Source organism: Carcharhinus amblyrhynchos, chromosome 17 (assembly GCF_965287045.1).
Source record: "Carcharhinus amblyrhynchos chromosome 17, sCarAmb.v2.hapA, whole genome shotgun sequence".
NCBI lineage: Eukaryota > Metazoa > Chordata > Chondrichthyes > Carcharhiniformes > Carcharhinidae > Carcharhinus > Carcharhinus amblyrhynchos.
In genome coordinates, this window is record NC_137340.1 from 13979684 (window position 1) to 13994819 (window position 15136).

Consider the following 15136-nt stretch of genomic DNA (forward strand, 5'->3'; position numbering starts at 1 on the left):
AAATTAATATCCCCTGAGTATTTTCCACTGTTACAATTATTTAACTGGGCTACCGGAACTCAGAGCTACAATTAATTAATATTCTGCAGCTGAAGCAAACAGACAGGCACAACTTAACATACTTCCAACATAACATCACAAAATATTTATTTAGTAATTCTGTTGGTTATTAGTTTATGTGCACCTTTCCCCACAGAAATCTCCTATTTACCCAAATCAAGAGGGTTTTGGTGAAGATAGGGACCACCAGAGGTGCATAGGCATATTGCTGGAACTTAGCTAGTTAATTTGAAAGCACACAACTTGACAGTAGACATTGCCCTACGTAACTTGCAAGGTTAACTGCAGCTATGTATGAAGAATACCAACCTCTGATGCAGATCCACGGTGGCACTGCTGCCTCACAGTGCCAAAGTCCCAGGTTCAATTCCCAGCTTGGGTCACTGTCTGTTCGGAGTTTGCACGTTCTCCAGGTGCTCCGCAGTCTAAAAGATGTGCTGATTAGGTGCATTGGCCATGTTAAATTCTCCCTTGGTGTACCCAAACAGGGACTGGAGTGCGCTGACTAGGGGATTTTCACAGTAATTTAGGAAGACGATGGCCTAGTGATATTAACACCAGACTATTAATCCAGAAACTCCACCAATGTTCTGGGGATCTAGGATCGAATCCCGCCATGGCAGATGGTGGAATTTAAATTCAATAAAAGATATCTAGAATTAAGAATCTACAGATGTCCACGAAACAATTGTCGATTTATTGTCAATTGTCTGCTTTATTGTTATGGAGTTCCACGGAGCTAGCTGGCTCAAGAAACACATCTAATGATGGTTCCACCAGTTGCAAGTGGAGACAGGAGCTGCTTGTCTCTATAGCCCAGTTATGGTGGGTGTTGAGGCCAGGGTACCTCAGTGCATGATCTCATACCCAGCTTTTGGATAATGCCTTCTAGTCTCTGTCGCAGCAGTGTTTCCCTCCAGTTCGGTGAGAAATTTTCAGCCTGATGGAAGGGTTGATGACCTACACCTGCCATTCAGTTTGTGATATATTGATGAACACCAGAGATGTGACAGTTCTGGCTGCCACCTTGAATTGTCTTTTCCTGTGTCATAATGGCTGTCTCAATTCCAAGTGGTGTCTTCTCTGATTTTCCCAAGTAGCTGCACTAGACCCTACAATTAGATATTTATTCAGTTCGCTGTTTTTTCAAAAGATGAGCTATCAATATCTGCCATGTTCTGGCTCTTGTTATGCTATGGAAAAGAAAATGACAGTTGATGTCTGTTTTTTGATTGATAGTTCTCTCACACTCAGCTATTTACAATCCAAAGGCTGGCATCAATCTCATTTGTTTTCTATTTCAGTCACTGCCACAGTTTCTCTCCATCAAATGAGGTTAACAGGTCCACCATTGATTTAAAGATCTATAGCCAGTATTACTTGTCAGGCAACATTCAATCATAGCGTCATAGAGGTTTGTAGCATGGAAACAGGCCCCCCGGACTAACTTGTCCATGCCACCCAGCTTTTACCACTAAGCTAGTCTCAATTGCCCACATTTGGCCCATGTCCCTCTTATCCATCTTATCCATGTAACTGTTTAAATGTTTTTTAAAGACTAAATTGTACTCATTTCTACTACTGCCTCAGGCATCTCATTCCAGATACTCACCACCCAATGTGTGAAAAAATTCCCTTTGGTATCTCTCCCCTCTCACCTTAAACCTGTGTTCTCTAGTTTTAGATTCCCCTACCTTTAGGAAAAGATGTTGACTATCTACTCTGTGTAATTACGTAAGTACAGGAATTGTAGAGAAATCTACTTATTTAGATAATTTGCTTGATTAGATTCAAATAGTATGTTTTTGTCTTTTAATGCATTTTTAACAGAAATTGATTCAAGTGTCAAAGCCCCAGAATTTACACATACGAGAATCCATCTGTAGTTATTATTCAACAACTCAAAATATGCTGCAAAGAAAGCTGCAAAGGTTGTTTCTCAACTGGAGCTTCCCAGTCCAGTGCACCCTGGATTTTCAGGATAACTGTCTGTCAGACTCAGGGACACTGCAGCTGGCCATTCTTTGCACAGATCCTGGTGAAATTTCCATCTCAAATCACTTGGTTGCAGACAGGGGTTGTGGGATAATGAAGAAGGTGGTTGCATGCCTTTGTAACATCAAATGATCAATTTTATTACAGGTGGCACAGTGGTTAGCCCTGCTGCCTCTCAGCGCCAGAGACCCGGGTGCAATTCCAGCCTAGGATCATTGGCTGTGTGGAGTCTGCACGTTCTTCCTGTGTCTGCATGGGTTTCCTCCCACACTCTAAAGATGTGTGGATTAGGTTGACTGGCCATACTATATTGCCCCTTAGTATCAGGGGGACTAGCAGAGTAATTACAGGGGTATGGCCTGAATGGGTTTCTTGTCAGTACAGGCTTGATGGACTGCATGGCCTCCTAATTTTACTGTTTAGCAATTGTTTTTTGATAATTCTGTATTTGTTTTACTGTGCTGTTTCACCTGAACAGAGAAAGAAAATGGAACAAAACTAGGTGACAATTCTGTGGTATTTACATGCATCTGTGAAATGTGGCTTTGAAACAAAATATTGAAGGAATTGTCTTCACAGCTGTCTGCTAGTTACTATTCCTTCTTACATATATTTTGCTATTTTGACTCAAAACTTAATGGATAAATGATCATTTAATAAAATCATAAGATTTCGTTCCATGGGTGAGCAATGCTTCTGACACAATACATCAGCATGTGATACAAACCTCTTCATTATTCCTGGCATAGATATTAATAGCAATATAAAACATATTAGAACATAATAAGTCGACTCATGGTATTGCTTATAGCTAACCTGAAGAAAGAATGAATAGAGAATTTGTAAATGCCACTAGAACCATAGAATCCCTATGGCACAGAAGGAGGCCATTTGGCTCATCAAGTCTGCACTGACCCTCTGATTTACCCAATCCCACTGCCTGCTCTATCCCCCTAACCTGCATATCTTGGAACACTAAGGAGCAATTTAGCATGGCTAATCCACTTTACCTGCCTATCTTGGAACGCTAAGGGGCAATTTGGTATGGCCAATCTCCCTAACTTGCACATCTTGGGACACCAAGGGGCAATTTAGCCTGACCAATCCCCCTAAATTGCACATCTTGGGACACTGATGGGCAATTTAGCATGGCCAATCCACCTAACCTGTCCACCTTGGACCACTAAGGGGCAATTTAGCATGGCCAATCCACCTAACCTGTCCACCTTGGACCACTAAGGGGCAATTTAGCATGGCCAATCCAGCCAACCTGCACATCTTTGGAATATTCTGATTTTCTATTCCTCACACCAACTCTCGTTTTACCCACATTATAATCAGTTTGTTTTACTTCTGCCCACTCATCTAACCTATCAATGCCTATTTGTAGACTCTGGGCAGTCGCACTTGCCCCCAAGGCTGGAAAATCCTGCTCAAGGTCAACGGAACTTTGAATGGTCTGAGTCCCTACAATTCCCTTGGCAGGCGGGACTGTAAAACTCCACCCTTTCTGTCCCTCTCACAACTTATTTTCCTATCTATCTTTGTGCCGTCTGCAGATTTGGCTACAATATCAAAAGGGAAGACCACAATGACAGCTTGATAGACCAGCACATACGGACCCCTTGCTATTGGCACCAATTTGACCCACACCAGCCACACAGCTAACTGAGCTAACCAGCCCTCAAGAGGTTTTGAGTTGCTGTGTCAACATACATGCATTGTGTAGCACAACCACCACCTTCTCAAGGGTGATTAGCGATAGGCAATAAATACTGGCTATAAATACATAGCCAGTGATGCCCATGTCCAACGATTGAATTTAAAAAAAGTCTGGACTCATCGATAGTGATGCAAGCTCCAATTTCTTTCCTTCTTATGGTTGATCAGGAATCTCTCACAGTCTCACTGCCTGCCACTGGTGTGTGTTGGAAGGATTTGCAAGTTAGAATCATATACTGCAGAAGAGGCCCTTCAGTCATTGAGTCTGCACCAACTCACAAGAAACAGTTGAACTCCCACCTAATCCCACCTATCAGCACTTGGTCCATTGCTTTGAATATTATGAAGTGCCACATGCACATCCAGGTACCTTTTAAAGATCTGAGGTAAGTTGCCTCTACCACCTTCCCGAGCAGCACATTCCAGACCATCACCACCCTTTGGATGAAAAGATTTTTTCCTCACATCCTCCCTAAACCTCCTGCCCCTCACCTTGAACCTTTATCCCCTCATGACTAACCCTTCAACTAAGGCTCATTATCCACTCTATGTCCTTCATAATCTTGTACACCTCGATCAGCTCTCCCCACAGTCTTCTCTGCTCCACTGAAAACAACCCAAGCCTATTTAACCTCTCTTAACTTAAATGTTCCACCCCAGGCAGCATCCTGGTGAATCTCCTCTGCACCTCCTCCAGTGCAATCACATCTTTCCTATACTGTGGTGACCAGAACTGAACACATAGCTGTGGCTTCACCAAAGTTCTAAACAACTCCAACTGGTCTTCCCTGCTTTTGTAATCTATGCTTTGCTTGATAAACATAAGCATCCCATAAAAAGTGCATTTTTCACCACCCTACTAACATTCCCTTCCACACCATCAGAGATCTGTGGGCAAACACACCAAGGTCCCTTTGTTCCATAGAACTTCCTATTATCATTCCATTCATTGAATACTTTCTTGTCCAATTACTCTTTCAGGGTTAAATATCACCTGCCAATTATCTGCCAATTTGATCATTCTGTCTCTATCTTCTTGTAGCCAAGACACTCTGCCTCACTGTTAACCACACAGCCAATCTTTGTGTCATCTGCAAACTTACTATTTCTACCCCCCATATAGTCATCAATGTCATTTGTATAAATGATGAATAATAAGGGACCCAACACTAGACACTGGCTTCTAGTCACTAAAGCAGCCTTCTGTCGCCACCCTCTGTCCCTTACAACTGAGCCCATTTTTAATCCATTTTATCAGATAACCTAGTATCTCACGTGCATTTACTTTCTTTACAAGTCTCCCATGTGGGACCTTAACAAAGACTTTACTGAAATACATATAAACTACATTGACTGCACTCCCCTCATCTACACACCTGGTCACCTCCTCAATCAAATTTGTTCGGCATGACCTCCCTCTGACGAAGCTATGTTGACTATCCCTGATCAAGCTTTGCTTCTCCAAATGGAGATAAATGCTCTCCTATACAAGCTTCTCCCACTATGTCCCTACCACTGATGTGAGACTCACTAGTCTGTAGTTCCCTGGTTTATCTTTACAACCATTCTTAAATAACAAAACCAAATTAGCTATTCTCTGGCCTTCTGACATCTCCCCAGAGGCTAGAAAGGAATTGAAAATTTGGCTCAGGGCCCTTGCAATCTCCTCCATTGCCTCCCACAGCAGCCTAGGGCACAATTCATCCAGACCTGGAGATTTATTCACCTTCAAGACTGCTAACACATCCAATACTTTGTCCTTCAACCTAATTTGCCATTTGATGTACACACCTTCCTTGGCCAATTCCTGAGGTGGAGCTTAATACTGGAGCAGGATATGAACCTGGAGCTTCTGGTTCAGAGGTAGGAACACTACCTACTGCATCACAAGACCTTCATACAGATACTGGAGGTGGGACCTGTAACCTAATGTTAGAACAATTTCAGGATCACAACCTCCGCACCATGAAGGTACGTCATCACAGCTTGCAATTTTCCCTGACGTTGGTTGCTATGCCAGTTTGGCAGCTAACTGGGTCTTGGGGATGTGGGATATGGGATGGGGATTTGGGATAGAGGTATCACCTGCCGTATAGGAATGCGATGTACACACTAGATTGAGGATGTGAAAGGCATCATATAAATACAAGTCTGTTCTTGTGACTGCAACTACAAAAAAGATTTTTGCAGCTAATTTTTAAAGGACTCAACAGAAAGAGCAATATTGGCCGGAACTCTACCACCTCGCCCATCATGGAATTGGCACAGGGGAGGGGCCGACAACAAAAGTCTCCGTTGACACCGGGCTGGAATTCCCGGTCTTGTCCAAGTGCAGCCATAAAATCCCAGCCATTGTGTCTATCAGGTAACTGACTTTAAATAGGGTGGCATTGTGGCACAGTGGTTAGCACTGCTGCCTCACAGCACCAGAGACCTGAGTTCAATTCTTGGCTTGGGTCATGTCTGTGCACAGTCTGCACATTCTCCATGTATCTGCATGGATTTCCTCTGGGTGCTCCAGTTTCCTCCCACAGTCCAAAGGATGTGCTAGTTAGGTGCATTGGCCATGCTAAATTCTCCCTCTGTGCACCCGAACAGATGCCAGTGTGGCAACTAGGGGATTTTCACTGTAACTTCATTGCAGTGTTAATGTAAGCTTATTTGTGATACAAATAAAAGAACTTTAATTATAACATTTAACTTCCTAACATTTCAACATCTAATGAACACCAGAAAACTCATTGTGTAATCAAATATATGCCAGAAGCATCAACATATGCGCTCTTCCATCATTGAGGACTGAGCCACAAGTGTTTATCCATGAATTGCAATCTGTCACACCTTCTTAACTAACAATCAAGCACGACTTATCTGAACCAAAAAACACTGAATGATTCTATCAGTAATTATGGTGAAAAATTACCATTTCAAACAATTAAATAGTGAATTCTTAATACATTTGTTCTGTTAATTGTAACTCCATGTCAATTCCTATCTACAACAATTCTACTTTAAGTCAACACATTCATCTTAGAGTGTCCCTTAGGGCTGAGAATAAATTATGGGGAGAAAGCGGGAAAGTGGAACTGAGCCACGACAGATCAGCCATGATCTTATTGAATGGCGGGGCAGGCTCGAAGGGCTAGATGGCCTACTCCTGCTCCTATTTCTTATGTTCTTATGTTCTTATGTTCTGAAATGGTTAAGTCCAACGTGTGATCCACAGATTGCCACAACTGTAGGCACTTCTTCAGTGCTTTGAGGTGCCTGCTGTAGGCTATCTATACTTCTCGAGCAGATAGGAGTGCAGAGATTGCTGCTACCCAGGTGAATCATGACCTTGGTCTTGGGTTTAAGATCCTGGTGCTGAGATACTCTTTTCTAAAGAAAAAACCATCACATTCCTGCCTCTCTCCAGTTCTGACTTAAAACTGTAACTTTGTGTCTCTCTCCACAGGATGCTTCCAGGCCTGCTGAGTTTTTCCAGTACTTTCTGTTCTTATTGCTCTTTTGCTCGGTTGGCTGAGTTGGCACATTGGAGGCGATGATGAACTTCATTACCCATGTCTGCTTTCATCAAAAGGAGACTCCCAAGATTTGGAAAATGGCCAGAGTGTGTAGGGGACTTTCACAATGCCTTCATTGCAGTGTTAATGTAAAGCTATAGATAGAACATAGAACATAACAGCGCAGAACAGGCCCTTCGGCCCACGATGTTGCGCCGACCAATTAAAAAAGCAATGACCCTCTAACCTAAACCAATCCCTTTCCAGCCATAAACTATCCACGGATCTCTTAAACGCCCCCAAACTAGGCGCATCTACAACTGCAGCAGGCAGGACATTCCAATCCCTCACCACCCTCTGGGTAAAGAACCTACCTCTGACATCCGTCCTATATCTACCACCCCTTAATTTAAAGCTATGCCGCCTCGTGCTAGCTTTCTCCATCCGAGGAAAAAGGCTATCACTGTCCACCCTATCTAAACCTCTAATCATCTTATACGTTTCAATAAGGTCCCCTCTTAGCCGCCTTCTTTCTAACAAAAACAACCCCAAATCCCTCAGTCTCTCCTCATAGGACCTTCCCTCCATACCAGGCAACATCCTGGTATACCTCCTCTGCACCCTCTCCAATGCCTCCACATCCTGCCTATAATGTGGGGACCAGAACTGCACACAATACTCCAAGTGCGGACGCACCAGAGTTTTGTACAGTTGCAACATGACGTTGCGGCTCCTAAATTCAATCCCCCTACCAATAAACGCCAAGACACCGTATGCCTTCCTACCTACCTTATCTACTTGATTCCCAACTTTCAGGGATCTATGTACACATATACCTAGATCCCTCTGTTCATCAACACTATTCAGAGTCCTACCGTTAGCCCTATACTCTACACATCTGTTATTCCTGCCAAAGTGAATTACCTCACACTTTTCTGCATTAAACTCAATCTGCCACCTCTTGGCCCAGCTCTGCAACTTGTCCAAGACTCTCTGTAAACTATGACACCCCTCTTCACTATCTACCACTCCTCCAACTTTGGTGTCATCAGCAAATTTACTGATCCACCCAACTATACCCTCATCCAGATCATTTATAAAAATTACAAACAGTAGTGGCCCCAAAACAGATCCCTGAGGCACACCACTTGTAACCGAACTCCATGACGAATACTTTCCATCAACCACCACCCTCTGTCTCCTATCTGCTAGCCAATTCCTGATCCAATTAACTAAATCACCCCCAATCCCATACATCTGCATTTTCTGCAGAAGCCTTCCATGGTGAACCTTATCAAACGCCTTACTAAAGTCCATATATACCACGTCAACTGCCTTACCCCCATCCACCTCTTTGGTCACTTTCTCAAAAAACTCAATAAGGTTAGTAAGGCACGACCTACCCTTCACAAAACCGTTCTGACTATCTCCAATCAATACATTACTCTCTAAATAACTATAAATCCTATCCCTAATAATTTTTTCTAAAACTTTACCCACAACAGAAGTAAGACTCACCGGTCTATAATTCCCAGGGAAGTCTCTGTTCCCCTTCTTAAACAATGGGACAACATTCGCTATCCTCCAATCCTCTGGCACTATACCTGTGACCAACGACAACCTGAAGATCAGAGCCAGAGGTTCTGCAATCGCCTCTCTTGCCTCCCAGAGAATCCTAGGGTAAATCCCGTCCGGCCCAGGGGGCTTATCTCTGACAGCAACAAATAAACTTAAACATAACACCCTCCAGGATCTCAACACTGATCCAGAATGGATGTGGGGCGGGGGCGGGGGTGTGGTTGGGAAGGATGGATGCTATAGTGGGGTATGCTTGCTGTTGGAAGAGGGTCTTAGTTTTCCAGATGTTTAGTCAAAGGCCATTTTCTCATGTGCTTTAGAGAAGCAGTCGACAATAATCTGGAGCTTAGATTCTGAATAAGTGAACCCACACAAGCATCATCTGCGTACTGAAAGCTTTATGACCAAGATTGGAGTGCCTTTGGATTCTATTATTACTCATGACAGCAACCAAATCAGGCAATAAAAGTTGAAAGCTTGAAGGACAGTTACATAAATATATAATTCTTTTCATGCCCCCAGAATGTTCCGAATGGATTATTTCTGAAGTGCAGCCAATGTCCTTACATACCAAACACAGAAGTCAGTTAACACTTAAATTCATAACCAAACTAGTTAATCTGCCATTTTGTGTAGTTGGCCCCAGGATGAATGTTGTCCAGGACGTCAGGAGAACTGATGGCTGAACTTCTTTGCAAAAAGGAACAAGATGTAAAACAAAATAAAAAAGGTTATCACCACTTAAGCTGCCTGGAAACAGCCATCACTAATCTCTGAAATTATCTTGGGAAAACTTGCTTGTATGATTGCAATATGATTCCACTACACAATACATGGCCAGAACAGTGGCTGTCTGTGTGGAGTTTGCACATTGTCCCCGTGTCTGGATTTCCTCTGGGTGCTTCAGTTTCCTCCCACAGTCCAAAGATCTGCAGTTTAGGTGGATTGACCATGCTAAATTTTCCCTTAGTGTCCAAAGATGTGTAGATTAGGGGAATCAGTGGGGTAAATTTGTGGGGCTACAGAGATAAAGTGGGAGGGTGGGACTGGATAAGATGCTCTGCTGGAGAGTCTGTGCATGGGCCAAATGGCCTCCTTCTTCACTATAGAGATTCAATGATCTGCTAATAGTTGCTATAGGGTTCTACTATACTTTAGCAATTGGGAGCAGGTTCAAAGTTACAACCAGACATTTTATCCCCTGATGATCCAAGTTAAAGTCAATCGGTTAAAATCAAAAATATTTGATTACATGACAGATCATGATAGAGATTCACTTCTTTCAACACCTCCGTTGATGCAATGCTGTCAGGCTGTATGTTTGGTATCAGAATGTGTTTGTGGAAATTGTTTTTCTGCTCTGAACTCATGTTGAGAGAAACTCCAAAGAATTACAGGTGATAAGCTGTAAACATGTCTTTTAAAACATTTCAAAATCCACTTGACAAACGTATGCATATAATGCCCCAAATTCAACAATGTGCAAGTCTTAACAAAAGATACATCAAATGCTTAATCAGAGCTCTCAAATAAAGAGCTATCTCACAGCAGATTTATTTTCATATACTTTGTACACCAGCACACCTGATTAAGATAAAATTTCAGGGAATAATTCACTCAGATAATGCACTTACTTGAACATTTTTCCTTTTTTTGGCAAGTAGTATTGACTTTTGCTCAGACTGCTGAATGATTAACTAACCTAAATTGTGTTTGACTAACTTAAGTGAGTTTTTGATGAGGTAGTAGGGATAGTAAATGAAGATAGTGAAGATGTCGCCCACCCCTGGCTGGCACAGTGGTTAGCACTAATGCCTCACAGTGCCAGGGACCTTAGTTCGATTCCCAGCCTTGGGTCACTGTCTATGTGGAGTTTTCATGTTCTCTCCGTGTCCATGTCCGTGTGGGTTTCCTCTGGGTGCTCCAGTTTCCTCCAACAGTCCAAAGATGTGCAGGTTAGGTTGATTGGTCATGCTAAATTGACAATTAGAAAGGTAAATATGTGGGGTTACGGGAATAGGGCCTGGATGGGATTATGGTCGAAGGGCTGAATGGTGTTTTTTGTTATTCATTCATGGGACATGGGTGTTGCTGGCTGACCCACATTTACTGTCCATCTCTGGTTGCCCTTGAACCTAAGTGATTTGCTCAGACATTTCAGAGGACAGTTGAGAATCAACAATATTGCTGTAGAGTCACATGTAGGCCAGACCAGGAAAGCATGGCAGATTTCCTTTCCTAAAGGACATTAATGAATCAGATGGGTTTTTTCCAACAGTTGACAATGGTTTCATGGTCACCAGTAGATTCTTAATTCCAGATATCTTTTCTTATTGAATTCAAATCCCAGCAGCTGCCATGGTGGGATTCGAACCCGGGGTCTTAGAAGACTAGTTGAGTTTTTGAATCAATAATCTAGCGATAATACCTATAGGAGGGTTCGCTACTGAGGGGAGACTCATAAGATGCTACATATGAGGCTTGTTGGCAGTATTGAAACCCATGAGATGTAAGGGTAGGAGCATGGATGTAAGATTGGCAGGGGATGGAAAACAGGAATGTGGCGAATGGCTATTTATTTTGACTGGAGGAAAGTATACAGTGGTGTTCCCCAGGTTTCAGTGCTAAGAACACTCTTGCTTTTGATCGACATTAATAACTTGGATTAGGGGTAGCAGGCACATTTTCAAGATTCGCAGGTAAGATAAAATTTAGAAGTGTAGTAAAGAGTGAGGAAGGTATAAATAAAGAAGACATGGAATGGTGGAATAGGTGGACACATGGTTGATGTCATTCAAAGTGGAAGATACATTTTGGTGGGAAGAATAAGGAGGTATGTGCACTAAATAGTCCATTTTAAACTAATTGTAAGAATACAGAGGTCCATTGCAGCTAATAAGGAGTCTTACTCCCCCACATCACTGTGAAGGCATTGGCCTGAGTTATTCAAATGAGGCTCCATCGACTAGTCAGCAGGATATACCGGGAAGAACAATGCAGCTACCGGGCAGGCAGGTCCATGATAAGCATGATCTCTTCCCATTGTCAGTTTCAAGAGAAGTGCAGAGAACAGCAAACACTACTCTACCCTGCTTTGTGCATCTCACTAAAGCATCAGGCACCACAAGCATCTGCCAGATATGAGAGAAAATCAGCTGTCCTCCCAATTTCTGCAGTCTCATATCGTCCATCCATGGTAATGTACACAGCCATGATGTGGATATGCCGGCGTTGGACTGGGGTAAACACAGTAAAAAGTCTGACAACACCAGGTTTAAGTCCAACCGATTTATTTGATAGTACACTCACTAGCTTTCGGGGTTAGTCCCTTCGTCAGGTGAATGGAGTGTTCTGGCCTCAGACAGAACATATAAAGCACAGACAGTTTAGAGATTACTGATTAGAATGCGAATCCTTACACCTAACCTGCTGTTCAAGTCCTAAAGTGGCTGACAATGTGAGTGGAAGGAGCACTGATCACAGGTTAAAGAGATGTGTATTGTCTCCAGACAGTACAGTAAGTGAGGTTTTGCAAATCCAGGCAAGTCACGGGGGTCACAGGCATTCAGCCTCTGATCTTCGGGTAAGCATTCTCCAAGGCAGCCTTCATGACACACGACAGGGTTTGCAAAACCTCACTTACTGTACTGTCTGAGACAATACACATCTCTTTAACCTGTGATCAGGGCTCCTTCCACTCACATTGTCAGCCACTTTAGGACTTGAACAGCAGGTTAGGTGTAAAGATTCGCATGCTAATCAGTAATCTGTAAACTGTCTGTGCTTTATATGCTCTGTCCGAGGCCAGAACTCTCCATTCACCTGACGAAGGGGCTAACCCCGAAAGCTTGTGAGTGTACTATCAAATAAATCGGTTGGACTTAAACCTGGTGTTGTCAGACTTTTTACTGAATGTACACAGCGCCATTCAGTTCAACACTTCAGACAGTTTTGAGATCCAGAATGAGATGAAATAGACTGCATCTTAGCCCCTGCTCTGTTGTGTCTTTATTACTGACCCATGCTTCCCTTGGAATGTACCTCCACACAAGGCCAGATGGGAAACTCCTCAACCAATCAAGGCTCAAAGCCAAGAGAAAAGTCTAGCAAAGCCTGATTGGACAACTTCTACATGTTGATGACGCTACATTAGTTTCCCAGACAGCAGAGCAACTCCAAAGACTCACGAGTCTCAAGGCCTCACTGACAATCAATGTCAAGAAAACATAGAAAATAAAAGCAGGAGTAGGCCATTCAGCCCTTTTGAGACTGCTCTGCCATTCATTTTGATCATGGCTGATCATCAAATTCAATACCCTGATCCTGATTTTCTCACATATCCCTTGATCCCTTTAGTCCAAGAGCTGTATCCACTTTCTTCTTGAGATCAGGAAACATTTTGGCCTCAACTAATTTCTATGGTAGTGAATTCCACACATGCACCACTCTCTGGGTGAAGAAATTTCTCTTCACCTCATTTCTAAAAGGTTTAACCCTTATCCTCAAACTATGACCTCTAGTTGTGGACTCCCCCAAATTTGGAAACATTCTTTCTGAATTCACCCCCGTCTAACCTTGTTAGAATTTTAAGTTTCTATGAGATTCCATCTCACTCTTCCGAACTCTGGCAGACTAGCTACTATAGCTATTAGGCAGTGTTTTATGTTGCCTTTGATTAGACTCTACAACACACCACTTAGAGCAGTCAGCAAATTCTGCTACCTTGGATCTAGGTGACAGACAGCCTCTCCTTGACAAAGGGTTCAGCACATATGTTGGAAAGGCAGCTATTAACTTTGGCCGACTAAGAAAAAAGCATAGAAAAATATCAACTACTGACAAGACCGAGATGCTTAACCACAAGACCTGTATCTTCAGTACATTGCCATATGGCAGCAAAGTCTGGACCACTCACAGTTATCTGGGTTCAATTCTCAACTTGGGCCACTGTCTGTGTGGAGTTTGCACATTCCGTTTATGTCTGCATCGGTTTCCTCCCACAGTCCAAAGATGTGCGGGTTAGATTAATTGACCATTTGTCACTTAAGTCTCGGGGACTAGCTAGTGTAAATGCATGGAGTTATAAGGGTAGGTCCTGGGTGGGATTGCAGTCAGTGCAGACTTGATGGGCTGAATGACCTCCTTTTGCACTGTAAGGATTCTATGAATCTGTGATTCCACCAAGAAAAGAGACTCAATAATTTTGATTTCAGGTGTCCTTGATGGAACCTCAACATCAGAGTCACCAATGACGCTGTCTTCTTTAGGACTTCATGGAAATCCTCTACATCAATCGTGACAAGTGGGAAACTCTAGTTAATGACCGCTGCAAATGGCAACACCAACTGTGGGCAGGAATTCACCATGATAACAATATGCGGTTTCAGAAGTTCCAAAACAAACACTGGCCCTACAAACAAGGCAGTGGTAGAGATCACCCCACCTCTCATCCACCCCACCACCATCACAATGAACAATTTCAGGTGTGACATTTGTGGCAGACTTTGCCTTCAGAATTAGCTTGTCCAGCCATCAGAAGAAGTGCCGCAGATCAGTGACCTCAGTGAAGTTTTAAAGCTGCACTCCTACATCTCTCACAAATGAAAGGAAACTAATCAAATCTAATAAAACAGCTCCTGGGTGTTATAAACGGAGGCATACAGTACAAAAGCTAGCAGGTTAGGCTAAGCTGTTGTGGGTCTGGCTGGAGTGCCACACTTTATACTGTCTCCAAAGCCTACATGTGCTTTAGGGGGAGCATGCAGGTTTTGGAGAAAGTGCAATGGATGTTTACTAGAAAGGTTTCAGATTTGCAGATTATAGTTACAAGTGTAGACTGAGAAGTTGGGGTTATTTTTATTAAGACAGAGAGAGATGGCAGAAGATTTGATAGAGGTGCTTCAGGTCATGAACAATTTGGATGGATTAAATCCAGTGAGACTGTTTCCAATGATCGAAGGGGTGATACCAAAAATGCACAAATTTAGGATGTTCAGCAAAAGACCAAAAGGTGACATGAAGAAAACAATTGGATAGGACAGTGGTGTATGCAAATTCAGCAGCAGCTTCCAAAAAGAAATTGAATAAATCATTTAAGGAGAAAGAAATTGCAAAGATAGGGACAAAGAGTGCAGAATTGATTTGATTTGATTTATTATTGTCACATGTATTGGGATACACGAAAAAGTATTGTTCCTTGTGCTCTATACAGACAAAGCGTACCGCACATTGAAAAGGAAAGGAAGAGTGCAGAATGTAGTTTTACAGTCATAGCT